The 14,485-nt window shown below is 41.0% G+C and overlaps 1 long non-coding RNA gene and 1 other non-coding gene across 2 annotated transcripts in view; both read right to left on the bottom strand.

Annotated features, from left to right (window-relative positions):
- The window catches only part of LOC108309621, a 72,770-nt gene that overhangs the window by 12,739 nt on the left and 45,546 nt on the right, over positions 1-14,485 (bottom strand). Inside the window, exon 3 of the long non-coding RNA XR_005201482.1 lies at positions 2,076-2,169. This is a non-coding gene — a long non-coding RNA (uncharacterized LOC108309621). The remainder of the gene's footprint in view (positions 1-2,075; positions 2,170-14,485) is intronic.
- Positions 7,431-7,534, bottom strand: LOC119472349. The gene has a single exon (XR_005201491.1). It is a non-coding gene; the product is annotated as a small nucleolar RNA U13 (small nucleolar RNA).

Genomic DNA, 14,485 nt, shown 5'->3' with positions numbered 1-14,485 from the left:
GAGGAAGGGAGGAGTCTAACAGTCATTCAAAAAATCTTTGTTGCATACCTGTCAAGCTCTGGGGCTTGGAACAAAAGCTATTACAGACAGAGATGCAGTCAGTACCCGGAGGGTATCTGAGATTTCCAGGATGGGTGTTGGTGGGAAAGTGATGGAATCAAGTGCAGCATTAGGAACATGTTCTAGAGACTGGGGAGACAGATGGTAAATTTAGTTTTATCCATGTAAAATTTGGCATTCTGAAAATGTAAAGTGGAAATGTCCTGTACATAGTCATAAACATGGGAAAGGTCAAGAGAAAATTCAAGGTAAGAGACGGATATTTTAGAGTCTATCTGCCTGCATCAAGCTTATGAGGCAGACATGAGGGAGGAAAGCATTGTTTTCAGGGCTGATGGTAGGACAAGTGGAGACTCCTAACAGAGCCACAGATGCTCCAAACACCAAGGAATTATACAGAATTGGTGAAAGAAAGGAAAAAAGTTAGATTGGTGAACAAAGTGCAATTAAGTTAGCAAAATGAGGAAGAGGCTCAAAACCAGAACTTGCTTTTTGGGGATATATATTTCTCTGAGAGGGCCAGGTGTGGTGGCTCAGGCCTATAATCCTAGCATTTTGGGAGGCTGAGGTGGGGGGATCACAAGGCTAGTTCCTTTTTATACAGGGAAAGGAACAGTAAAGAAGAGTTAACGAACAGAGGGGTTAACTATCCTTTTGTTCCTGATTTGTAATTTTATTATATTGTAATCAGTGAATGTGGTCTATATAATAATGACTGTGGTGTTTGCTGAGACTCACTTTGGGACATAAGACATTGTCAATTTTTGAAAATTTTTTTTTTTGGAGATGGAGTCTTGCTCTGTCACCCAGGCTGGAATGCAGTGGTGCAATCTTGGCTTACTGCAACCCCCGCCTCCTGGGTTCAAGCACTTCTCCTGCCTGAGTCTCCTGAGTAGCTGGGACTACAAGCATGTGCCACTACGCCTGGATAATTTTTATATTTTTAGTAGAGATGGGTTTTCACCATGTTGGCCAGGCTGGTCCCAAATTCTTGACCTCAAGCGATCTGCCTGCCACCGCCCGGCTCAGCTTCCCAAAGTGCTGGGATTATAGGTGTGAGCCACCATGCCCAGCCAATTTTTTTCGATGTTCTTAGTGTTGTTGTGTATTCTTTCTTTCTTTGTGTGTGTGTGTGTGTGTGTGTATAGTGTTCCACATACTTCCATAAGATTTGGATCACTAATTGTGTTATTTGCACAATTAAAATAAATCTTTTTTAGTCATACGACTATTTTGTTTGCACAAAGTCAGTTTTTGAAAGAAGTTTTTAAAGATCTCTCATTATGATTATGGATTTATCAAATTCATATATCATTTATATGAAAAATAGTCCATAAAGGAACATTAATGGAAATAGTTGAAAGGGTGGTGCAGTGGTCTGGGTGAGACATGGTGGTGGCTTGGCCTAACATGGTAAGAATGTGGAGAGAAAGGGAAACAAAGCAATTAATCCCAACTGTTAGGTTTCTGGTGTGGACAACTGACTGCATGGATGGTGGTACCGTTTACCTACATGGTGTGCCACTGACCAGTGTTTTTCCTTTAGCAAATTATATAAACTCTTGCAATTCTATTTTCTTATTTATAAAAATGGGTATAACAGTAGATTGTATTTCACAGTGTTATTGTGCTGGTGAAAAGAGTTAATATATATAAAGCACTTACCACAATAATTAATTGTTCAATATATGCTTTTATTATTATGAATTAGGATACGGTTAAAGGAGGGAAGCTTTGGGTTTGAGGTGGGAAATGAAGCTTTTCTATGGAGGCTCGTGAGGTGTGAGTTGTTTTATAAGTTATCTTTCAGTAAAGAGGGTCTGAGTCATCTTTGCAAATGCTGCCAAGAGATGAAAGAGGGTGGAAGTGAGAGAAGACCACTGGAAGGTCAAAGACAACTTTTAAGAAGCTGCAGAATGCAGGAAAGATTTTTCTTAACATTGGGAAGGTAAATCATGGTTTCAGGCGGAGAATAAGGCATTTCAGAAAGAGATCAAATAGCTGACTCCACGTACTTTCCTGTTTATTTTTGTTTTTTCATTGTCTCAGCGTGATTGATTCTGAGTATGGAAGCCAGCCAGCCCCAAAAGGCTTCAGGAGAGCACAACTCTGGAAACAATGACAGCAATTGACAGGGCAGCAGGAACTTACAGAACAACAGTAACTTACTTCGCTTGTGATTTATCATATGATTAGTAAACAGATTACGCTAGTGACACTTGTTAAGAAGGCTGTTTTAAATTTTTGGTGCAAAAGGGAAAAGCGATTAACTTGACAAAGATTCATAAGCACATATGTTTCCAGCTCCGAGCTGTGGGGTAGAATGAAAACTCAAGTTGTAAATTCTGTAGTATTCACTCCCTTGGCAGATTTCAATGTGAGATTATGCATGACTACACCCCTCCCGCAAGTTTACACAGGCTTCAGAATTTTCTTATTAAGGATGTTATGCAACCTGTATTTTAGCAAGGGCATAAAAATGCATGGAAAGAATATTCCCATACACAAATCTTTTTTATCTTTTGCTTTTGTTTTTGAGATAAGAATCTCTCTCTGTCACCCAGGCTGGAGTACAGTGGTGTGATCTTGGCTCACTGCAACCTCTTCCCCCAGGTTCAAGCCATTCTCATGCCTCAGCTTCCCAAGTAGCTGGGATTACAGGCATGTGCCACCACACCAGGCTAATTTTTGTATTTTTAGTAGAGAAGGGGTTTCACCATGTTGGTCAGGCTGGTCTTGAACTCCTGACCTCAGATGATCCACCCACCTCCCAAAGTGCTAGGATTACAGGCATGATTCACCATGTCCAGCCATCATACAAAATCTTGACTTATAATTTGTATCCCCCTTCACTGGGTTAGTGCTGAGTTGCTTTTTCTTTTCTGTATTTTTAAGGAGAAAGGCACTGCTTTAAGCCTACTGTAATTGAAGCCATCTTTCATTAACCAGTTTTAGATCTATCACAAATAAATTATAAGCTGGATTCAATTATGAAGCCATTAACACACTTCCTATAAATAGAAAATGAAAAGCAAGCTTTGTGTAAAGGTAGAAGTTTAACATACACTTCTATTTTCTTGACTTCTGGAAATTCCAGTAAAATTACCAATAAATAGATATTTTAAGGCTTAAACCCAATAGATGGAGAGAGCTGAAGAGGCAATTTTGGAAGCTGGAAAACAAATGAATACATAGTAACATAATGAACAGATTTGAGAAATTTAAATCCCATCAGGCAGTAGAGAAAACTAAAAACTAATCTGATTTACAGCAGATCTGAAGACTTGGAAACTAATGGCAGTAGGTCCCTGTAAGGGAGAGACCCTTAATCACCCTTAAGCATCTAAGACCACCTCCCCCTTGACTTCCACGTTGCATTTCAGTAGGAGAAGTAAAGGCTTGCAGACCAGGCACCACCTTTAATTGCCTTCCTATAGATCTCAGGCATAGGTATGGAGGAATCTTTCCAGAAGGCATTGTTTTCACTTAAACACGATCAAACCCCCACTTAAGTCACTGTACCCCATCCTACTCCATGACCCAAGACCCTTTCACATGTAAATTCTAGAGTTGTAAGACCAAGACCCTTTCACATATAATATCTAGAGTTGTAAGCCTATATGAAGGCAGAGGTTTCCTTTGTTAGAGGAGCTTGGCTGTTAGGTAATTATGCCACCTTGCTCCCACCCGAATAAATCACCCCTTCCTTCCCAGTTTGGTGTTTGAGAGGTCTGTTTCTCATGCCGCTCCTGCTCTACTTGAAGAAGTGAGGGTGAAAGGGATATGGACTAAATAAGGAATGTTAGGAATTCCTTTAGGAGGAATTGGACTGAACCCCTAGACTTCTCCCCAGATCTGTGCAGCATCCCAGAGACTGCACCTTCCCTAACTGGCAAAAGATAGATAGTTTATTTTCAGAATCAGGTAAAATAGATGGTTCTGCACTGGAAGAACATCAATGCAGCTGAGTGTGAGAGAACTGTACTAAAAATAGAGGATTAAGTAACTGTATACATATTAGCTTCTGGAATATGCCATATCATATCTGTCTTTTCCTTCTCTGGGCCAAGAACACTGAAAGTTAGACCTTCACCCCCCAGGCAGGACATGGAGTCTTCTCTGGGAAATATGCTCGGACCATGATAAAAGACTTGACCTCATAAAGATACTGACATAGGACATTCCCTCAGCAGACCCACCCCACCCTGATGCTCCTACAGTGAAATTCACATTAGACCAGCCCAGCTGGCATTTTCTTAGGGCTTCTAGTCAGTGTTTCAGTATCTCATTCTTAAGTATTATCAGATACAAAGATTATAAGATATGTGAGGAAAGCCTTTAACTTGGAAGCTAGTCAAGCATCTCACAAAGAGAAGCTACTATAATCATAAAACAAGAAAAGAATTCTATGTAAAAATAAACAAGCAAATAAATAAATGGAACAAAACACATACAGAAGGTCTTGAAAATTAAAAACATAGAAGATATATCTTCTTTTCTTTCTTTTTTTGAGACAGGATCTTTCTCAATTGCCCAGGCTGGAGTGCAATGGCATGATCATAGCTCACTGCAGCCTGGACCTCCTGGGTTTAAGCAATCCTCCCACCTCAGCTCCCTGAGTAGCTGGGAGTACAAGTCCATGCCTCTATGCCACCTAATTTTTTTTAATGTTTTGTAGAAATGAGTCTCACTATGTTGCCTTAGCTGGTGTCAAACTCCTGGGCTTGAGTGATCCTACAGCCGCAGCCCCTCAAAGTGCTGGGATTATAAATGTGAGCCAATGCACCCAGCTAGAAATCAATATTTTCAGTAGAAAGGTCAGAATATAAAGTCAAGAACTTTTCCAGCAAAAAGAAAAGGAAATAGAAAATAGGAGATAAAAGTGTGAGACAATTAGGTAATTGGTCCAGGGTATTAGCATCTGATATGATTTGGTTCTATGTCCCCACCCAAATCTCATCTTGTAGCTCCCATAATTCCCACGTGTTGTGAGAAGGACCCAGTAGATTATTGCATGGGGATGGGTCTTTCCTGTGCTGTTCTGGTGATAGTCAATGGGTCTCACGAGATCTGATGGTTTGAAAAAAAAACAAGAGTTTCTCTGCACAGGCTCTTTTTTTTGCCTGCTGCCATCCATGTAAGATGTGACTTGCTCCTTGCCTTTTGCCATGATCACGATGCCTCCCTGGTCATGTGGAACTGTAAGTCCAATTAAACCTCCTTCTTTTTAAATTGCCCAGTCTCGAGTATGTCTTTATCACATAAATTATAATTAGTAATAATAATTAAAACTAATAATACATAATTTATAATAATTTATGTATTAAATTAACTAATATAGCATCCAAAATAAAAAATGGAGAGAAGTTAATAACCTGAACTTTCAGACAGAAAAATGTATTAAGTGAATACAATCTTAGGCTAATGCACACATTGTGAAATTTTAAGCATTGAAGGCAAAGAGAAGATCCTGCAAGACTGTAGAAAGGAGAAAAATATACAGGTCATATACACAGGATCAGCAATTTATGAGAATAAAAATGTTCCCCCAAACTTAGGGAAAGGCAATTGTTCTGTAGTCATAATAAGAAGTGGCTATCAAAACTGGTTTTAAATCCATGTAATCAAATCTGCACAATTCCCCTCAACGAACACACTTTTACAAGCCAACTCATCAGAATCAGGTCTTTGTTTCTGAAAAACAGCCAGTTGTAGATGGACTCACTCCTGCAAAATCACATCTGAGTAGTGAACAATCAACAAAGTTTTCCCCCAAGGAACTGTGATTCTGCAAGTGATGGCATCCTACTGAATTCTCCGAAAATCCACCAGTCCCTGAATTCATGCTTCCTAAGAATTCTAGTCATACTCAGCAGCCCACTTTGTTCAGACAGACTGTTTCTGACCATTATAGCTCTCACTATAGCAAGGAGTAAATTCAGCTTTGTCCTTTTATTTCAGATATTAAGTGGCAGTCTCATCATCTTTTGGCATAGACTTTTAACTTGTGAACAGCAGTATTGGAAGCTACAGAACAATGGAGAAGGTTTTCAAAATGTTAAGAGAAAATAATTAACAATCTAGAATTCTACTCCCAACCAAACTGGCACTTAAACACAAGAACCAAAAGAGAAAGAAAAAAAAAGACATTTTCAGGCATGCAACGTTTCATACAATTAATTTACTGTACTTTTTCTTAGGAAGTCACTGGAGAAAACCAAGCAAAAGGAAGATATGGATTATGAGAAATATGAGATCAAATATAGAAAAAAAGCAGAGGAAAGCCCCAGGATGATGGTAAAGAGAGATCCCTGCATGATAGTTGTACCCCAGAACAAACCAGTTCATGCTGCAGCTTGTATTAATTATCTTGTGCTGTATAACAAACCAACCCCAAACACAGTTGCTTAAACAATCATCTATTTAGTTCACAATTTTGCTAGGTGGTTCTTCTGGCGGATCTTAGCTAAGCTCACTCATGCATCTGCGGTCAGTTGGCAGTTTAACTGGAGCTGACTGGTTCCAGATTGCCTCACTCACATGTCTGACACGTATCTTGGTGTTGGCTGTGGTGATGGGATGACTGGACTATGTTTCTCTCCTCATCAAGAAGGGGAGCCTAATTCATCACATGACAGCAGGAGTCCAAGAGCCCAAACCACAAGGACTCTTCAAGCCTCTACTGAATCATATTTCATTGGCCAAAGCAAGCCACATGGTCAAGGTCAGAGCCAAAGTGGAAGGTACACTCAGACTTACTGAGCAAGGGAACACAGGCACAAGAAAGGGAATCACTGCTGTTGTTAGGCTTCTGTTTTTTTTTGTTTTTTGTTTTTTTTTTTTTTAAGTAGGGATGGTGTCTTGTTTTGCTGCCCGGGCTGGACTCAAACTCCTGGACTCAAGTGATTCACCAGCCATGGCCTCCCAAAATGTCGAGATTACACACGTGCACCACCATGGCTGGCCTTATTTAATATTTAGTTTTTTATTAGTTGTCTCCCCTAACATAATGTAAAGTCTCTTGTGGGCAGCCATATTTGTCCCCAAGTGCCGAAAACAGGGTCTGGTGCGTAGTAGCCACTAACACATTTCTTTTGAATAAATTAATAAAAACAAAACATACACACAGAAAGGGACAAAAACCACAACTCCTTATAGTGGCTATTTTGGGAGAGAATTGGGAACTTGAGTGTCAGGAGTGGAAGAGCAGGAGAAAGGAACTGACTTTTAGTTCTTTAAGTCCCCCTGGCCGTACAATCCCTACAGATTTGAGGGTCCAAGTGGTGGTCTCCACAGTGCTGCACACTCACAAGGATCCATGAGAGTGTCAAAAGGAAATGTGAGAACATCTGCTTATCTATTTATTTTCATGTCAGATGGGCAAAGTGCTGACATCATGACAAGGTTTGAGGATGCCATATCCCACACTTGAATGTGAATACCTAATCATCATGCTTATGAACTACAAAAGCATCAATATGTTTATGTTTGCTTTCTTCCTAAGAGAAAAAAATGCATTATTAATATTTAATTTTATAGATTTTGAGTACATGCTTATAATTTATAAATTATATTCTACATTGCATGCTCAGTGATTTCACTGACAAGAGTATGGAATCAGACATTTGATCTGAAAAAGTTTAGTTACAGACTAATAGCCCATAAGTCTTGTAAATGGTGAATGTGTTTGACTTGTCTTGTACTGTTTTAAAATGGTTTGAATAAATTCAGAGATTTCACATAAAATTCCACATTTCTGGCTATTTTTGAAATGCTAGAGGAGCTGGCATTACTGGTCCTGTGATTTGCTGGAGCTGGTGAGCATGTACACGTTTAGAGGTGTGTGTGTGTGTGTGTGTCTGTGTGTGTATACATATGTGCATCAAGTCTTTCTAATGGCTTCCTGTGAGTTCTCACATTCAGTTAACTTCACTAATTTATCAGCCTAGCCTTGCAGACATTTTAGTTTATGGTCTTTTTCTGACCGTTTCTCAACATCAGCCAAATCATTTGTGCCTGGTAGCGGTGAAAGTGATGAGATTTGCTAATAATGTAATTTTTTTTTTTTTTTTTTGAGATGGAGTTTCACTCTTGTTACCCAGGCTGGAGTGCAACGGCACAATCTCGGCTCACTGCAACCTCTGCCTCCTGGGTTCAGGCAATTCTCCTGCCTCAGCCTCCTGAGTAGCTGGGATTACAGGCACACACCACCATGGCCAGCTGATTTTTTGTATTTTTAGTAGAGACGGGGTTTCACCATGTTGACCAGGATGGACTCGATCTCTTGACCTCATGATCCACCCACCTCGGCCTCCCAAAGTGCTGGGATTACAGGTATGAGCCACCATGCCCAACAATTTTTTTTTTTTTAAAGATTGATTTCAGAGCGATTGCTACCCTAACACTACACTTACTCACTTTCAATCCTGGTGAGTGAGGATAATAGGGCATGTGTTGACACACCAGAAACCAGGCTTACCAGGGGAGCGTGTCCTTGTGAATCACCATTCTTCAGGTGTGTCCTGTCTGAAAGCAGTCTGACAGCCGCTGATCTGAAGTAAAAAGTTTTGTACCTTGATATTCTAATTATGTGTAGTCCTCCTTTGTTAAATATGTAACTATAGCTTCATAGGAACTTCTTACAAGCACTGCTTTATCACATGAATCACGATGGTTTGCATAGTGAAATATACAGAGATGGTAAAAGAATACACACACACAGAGATGTATGCACATATAGCAAAAGCAGGAAGAGAATGTCTCATTTTTGTTTTGTGGTCTGTCCTCAGTATCATTTTCTCATTCAATCCTTATAATAATCATATAAAGACAGTTTTTTCTTTTTTATCTTAATTTTAGAGATGAGCAAATGAGGCTTAGAAAAGTAAAATAAGTACTCCAAAGCCCCAAAACTAGTAAATGGCAAATCCAAGATCCAAACCCAGGTATAATTCCAAAGGCAATGGTTTTTACTAATTAATATCCCCCACATTCCAAAAAACAAAACGAACAAAATCTCTTGATAAGATATTGAAATTTCTCCAACAATATATTTCCAACAAATGATCTAGTTGTCGTTGAAAATAAACTATAAAATCAATATATTTTGCTACAGCCAGTGGAGAAGTTGAAGATGTCTTCAGCCACATTAATAGAGGGAAAACAACAAAGGGTGTCCCAGGGCAGAATTCAGTACAGGTTTAAGTACATGGCCAAAAAAGACAAAACCTTAAAATTTAAAAAATTTTATCAGAGGCTAGACATAACCCTGAAAAATAGTAGACCATTTACTTGTTTCAAAAAATTACAGATTGCTTCTTGGCCACTACTTCTATTTATCAGAGACAAAAAGTAGAGACTAAATCAATTTTTTTTAATGCAAGATCAAAACTCCAGTTTCATTCATGCAGTAGAAGGCTTTCCAGTATGACTAAGGGGGACTGTTGGGCAAAAGAGACATAAACAGTTTAAAGCCTTAGGCTCCACTCACGAGAAGTTTATCATTCACTAGAGGAGTCTAACTCTGGGTGCAATAAAGTACTAAGTCAAGTGAGGCCCCATTCCGAAGAGTCCTGACAGCCAGACAGAGAATTCTGGATTGACAGCTGTCAAAAAGGGAGTTTGGGGCAGCAAAGAGTTAAGAGGCCACTCTGTGCCCAGGCTGCATTCAACTCGGCATGTGCACTGCTGAGAAAAAGAGATGTGAGGTAACCAGAGAATTTCACAATCAGATAAGATAAGAGGCTTAAATAAATTAATGGAAATGGTTCTGAACATGATAAGATGAAGGGTTTAGATGAGAAAGGGTGAGGCAGCCACTGAAAAAGATGTACCTATTTCTCTAGCAGAAAAGGTTATGCAATCCAGGGCAGCCTGTACAATGGAAGGAAAATATGTTAATTAGATGGAAAGCGTACTGTCTATTATGGGTATGTGTATTTTTGTGTGTTGGGGGCAGAATTATAAGTGAAAAATCAAAAATGAACTCCTAAGCAGAGCTTTCATAGGGCGATATAAGGGAGGCTTTTTAGCTTACTTTTACAATTTTTCTATTTTTTCTAATTGAATAAGTAATGTACGAATATATTTTCTTTGAAAAAATTATAAAATTTATTGGTTAAAATGAAGTCCCCTTTGACTAGCTCTCAACTCTACCCTGCTCCTTCCCAGTGCATATTTTTCAGAAATTTGAAGTACAAGCATATGCAGTATTTAAGCATGATGAACAACAACAACAACAACAATAAAAAAGAACGGAAAAGGAAAGCTTGCAGTAGTAATAACACTAACAGCCTTTTCTTAAGGGGCTATGTTAGACAGTTTACAGATAAGCTAGTAGTTCATTCAGCTAAAGTGCTGTGAGCAACTACCAAGTACCAGGAACTGGGAATACAACAATGACCTCAAGGCTGAGCATAACCACTTCCAAGGTTGGCATCATTTCCCATAATATACTGATAAGGAAAGTGAGACTCAGAAAAATCACACAACTCACCTAAGTTACTGTAAGTTAAGTGGTAGTGCTGGAATTCAAATTCTGGCCCTCCTTCTACAATTGTCTTCAAAGCCTGGCTCTCCTTCTACAACTATCTGATGGTTTTTAAACCACTTGTTATAAAAGTGGAAGTCTTTTTAAGTTTTTTAATGAAAATATAATAACATTATTACATTGTAGATCAATATAGAGAAAACAAACATACAAGTGGATGTGCTTTGGTTCATTTGAAGTGGCCTACCCAGAAAGATGATTTCATTTTTATCAAGAGAACTGGAAGGGATTGCTTATATGAAATAACCCAAAGGGCCAAGTCTTCTATTGCCAAACAGCTTTAGGCGTAACTACCAAGCATAGTTGATAGAGATCATCAGGGCCAGTGAATTACAAACTGGGCAGTGCCTGGGAATTAGATTCCCATCCTCCTCCTGCTGCTTGTGACCCTCCATTGCTAATCCTGAATTTAATGGGATTCAGAGATCAGTAGTTGTTAAAAAGCTACCCTTTGGGCCGGGCGTGGTGGCTCACGCCTATAATCTCAGCACTTTGGGAGGCCAAGGCAGGCGGATCACCTGAGGTCAGGAGTTCAAGACCAGCCTGGCCAACACGGTGAAACTCTGTCTTGAAAAAAAAAGCTACCCTTTGGTGACTCTGCTGATCAACAAAGTTTGAGAAGCGATTCTAGTACAACTTATTGTTTTGCTTAATTCATCTCCTTTAGGGATCTTTCTTTGCCACCCCATCCTCCACCTACCCTATCAATCTAGGAACAACTGACCAGACTTATGCCATAGAGACACTGTATGAGATGCCCAGCACTTGTGGATTACCATCCTTGAATGCCTTGCTTTCTTTCCTTCTGCTCTGATTTTGTATTTCTACTCACCCTTCAGTTATGAACCACATAATCCTTTCTAGAATGATACAGGTCTGGTTATTCCTGGCCCTAGTCTAATAATTGCTTCCTAATTACCGCTTTCTTCACATCCATCATTGGTGAAATTTAAAATTCCCTCCTAGGTAATGTCAAGGCTATTTGATGCAGCATCTACACCTCTCTTCCTGGTGGTGTGTCCCAGTAGAATTCCACGTGCCTCTGCTGCATGAATCTTTCCAGATCAATCTCAGGTTCTTGTACTCAGGATGCTACTGTTTATTGCAGCAATCACTTTTTACACTATCCCCCACTGAGCAATTATTCAGTGTCTGCTTATTTCCAATAATAGAAAACTCTTTTTTTGAAAGAGCCTGTTCTACTGTTGAAGAATAGTCATTGCTTTAAAGAAAGACTCCACCAAATCTTGAGCTAAACCTAGCTTTCCTGTACTTTTTGTCCATTGGTTCTTCCCTGGTGAACAGTGGTTCTCAATGCAGTTCAGCCCCAGGAGTAACAGCATCACCTGGGAACTTGTTAGGAAAGCAGTTCTTAGGCTCAAACCCTAGAACTACTGAATAGAAATTCTGGGGAACAGGCTTAGCAATACAAGCCTAAAGGTGATCTGATGGACTCAAATTTGAGATGCTCTGCATTAGAAAGCAAAGCTTCTCCCAGACCACTGGCCTGGATACTTTTGGTCTAGCCTGGAGTTTGGGATCAAAATGATGCTACTCTGTTGTTGGCTCAATCCCCAAAAGACATTTTAGTTTTCCGATATAGTTTATCTCTTGGTCTAAGGGCAAATATTTATTGTAGCCTTTGGAGAAGGTGGAAACAAGTGAAGCTTTCAGTTTTCTGTTTCTAATCATGTTTAGGCTTTCCTGGGGAGAAATATTCTTTAGGCTTTTTGACACCTTTGGCCAGTCACACAAAGCAGTCAATATATTTCCAGTGTAAACACAGAATATTAGTTTTTGATATGCAGTGTGTCTTGTATGTTTTTAATGGTTAGATGGTTTAGAATACCTGGGAGCTATGAGGGTTAGTTGTGGTCAACATCAGGCATGGTTAATCAAAAAGCCATGATTAATCACGAGGGCTGTGAGAATTATGGTGAACTTTGACAGATGAAATTAGTGCAATTAGATTATTCATTAGTTATGCTAGAGTTAATCAAAAGGGGGATAATCCTAGGTGAGCCCAACTTTTAGAAGATAACTTTTGGCCAGGCATGGTGGCTCACACCTATAATCCCAACACTTTAGGAGACCAGAGCAGGAGAATTGCTTGAGCCCAGGAGTTCAAGACCAGCCTGGGCAAAATAGAGAGACTCCATCTCTACAAAAAATAAAAATAAAAAATAAAAATTTAAAAATTAGCAGGGTGTGGCAGTGTGTGCCTCTAGTCCCAAGTACTAAGAGGCTGAGGTGGGAGGATTGCTTGAGTCTGGGAGGTCAAGGCAGCAGTGAGCGGTCATTGTGCTACTGCACTCCAGCCTGGACAACAAAGTGAGACTCCGTCTCAAAAAAATAAAAATAAAAAAGAAGGTAACTTTCTTGAAGGTGAAACCTCAGGGAGACTCTGCTGGCATAGAATAAATCAAACAGTCCTTGAGAGGAGATATGGATAGGTACAGGAGCCACTTGATAAGAAACTGAGGGTGACCTCTTGGAGTTGAAAGCAGTCCCTGACTATTAGCAAGAGTTAGCAATGACCTTGGTCATTGTCTTGGTCTGATTGCGGTGTTATGACAAAATACGTTAGTCTGGGCAATCTATAAACAACAGAAATCTATTTCTCACAGTTCTGGAGGTTGTGACAGCGAATATCAAGGTGCCTGCTAATTCAGTGATTGGTGAGAACCCACTCTTCGTAGATGGTCCCTTCTCTCTGCAAAAGGGCAAAAAGGGCAAACACGCTCTCTGTGAACTCTTTTATAAGGGCACTAATCCCTTATGACCTAGTCACCTCCCAAAAGCCCCGCCTTTTAATATCATCACCTTGGGAGTTAAGAGTTTCAACATTCACATTTGGGACGGGGGGATGCATACATTCAGACAATAGCAATCAACGCACGGCGAGGATATGAACTGTGCCGACTACCAGTGCGCCCAGAAGAGGACCCCCAGCCTCAGATGGGGTCACGGCCCCAGCTAACAACTCCATGTCTGAGCTGGTGAGACCCAGAACAGAGGACCCAGGTAACCCACACCTGCACTCCTGACCCACAGAAACTGCGAGAGAACACTTTTGTGCTAAGCCATCACGTTTGTCATAATCTGTCATGCAGCACTAGAAAAGGAATGGACTACACTTCAGCAAATTGTTGCAAAGAAAATTGTTTCTGACGTTAGTTACCTCTGCGCCCCACAAACAGTACTGTGCTAATGGGTTTTGTGCCCCACAATACTTAATAAGCCTTGACAGTAGATAGGATTTTGGACGACAATGTTTGAGAAAGGAAGGCGACGAGGGGCAAGGGTCCCGTCGAGAGAGGGGAGGTTGCATGCTGCTTTGTGAGAGGGCACGGGTGGCGCTGCGCCTGTGGCTACAAGCCCCGTGTTCCTTGAAAGAAAGGCCTCAAGCCCCGCGTTCTTCGAGGACCGTTTAGGAATACTGCAGAGATGTTTCAAGACCCGGAGGCAGGGCGCTGAGGCTCAAGTGGTGGAAGCAGCTCTGGTGAAGCGGAAGCGGACCTCTGCAAGGCCACACCCGCTGGGTCAGGAGGGTTTTCTCACAGATCAGCTGTGGATCTGGACAATGCAGCAGTCAGTGAAAAGGGCTCCTGTACCCGCTGAGAGAGAGGCAGCGTTTCTCTCTCAGACTCACCGGGGCGCCGTCCTCTGAGCGGACGCTTCCCCCCTCAGACTCACCGGGGCGCCGTCCTCTGAGCGGACGCTTCCCCCCTCAGATTCACCCGGGGCGCCGTCCTCTGAGCGGACGCTTCCCCCCTCAGACTCACCCGGGGCGCAGTCCTCTGAGCGGAGGCTTCCCCCCTCAGACTCACCTGGCACGCCGTCCTCTGAGCGGACGCTTCCCCCCTCAGACTCACC

Source organism: Cebus imitator, unplaced genomic scaffold, assembly GCF_001604975.1.
Source record: "Cebus imitator isolate Cc_AM_T3 unplaced genomic scaffold, Cebus_imitator-1.0 Scaffold95, whole genome shotgun sequence".
Classification (NCBI taxonomy): Eukaryota; Metazoa; Chordata; class Mammalia; order Primates; family Cebidae; genus Cebus; species Cebus imitator.
The sequence above is the reverse complement of the archived record's forward strand: the minus strand, read 5'-3'. Positions and strand labels throughout refer to the sequence as shown.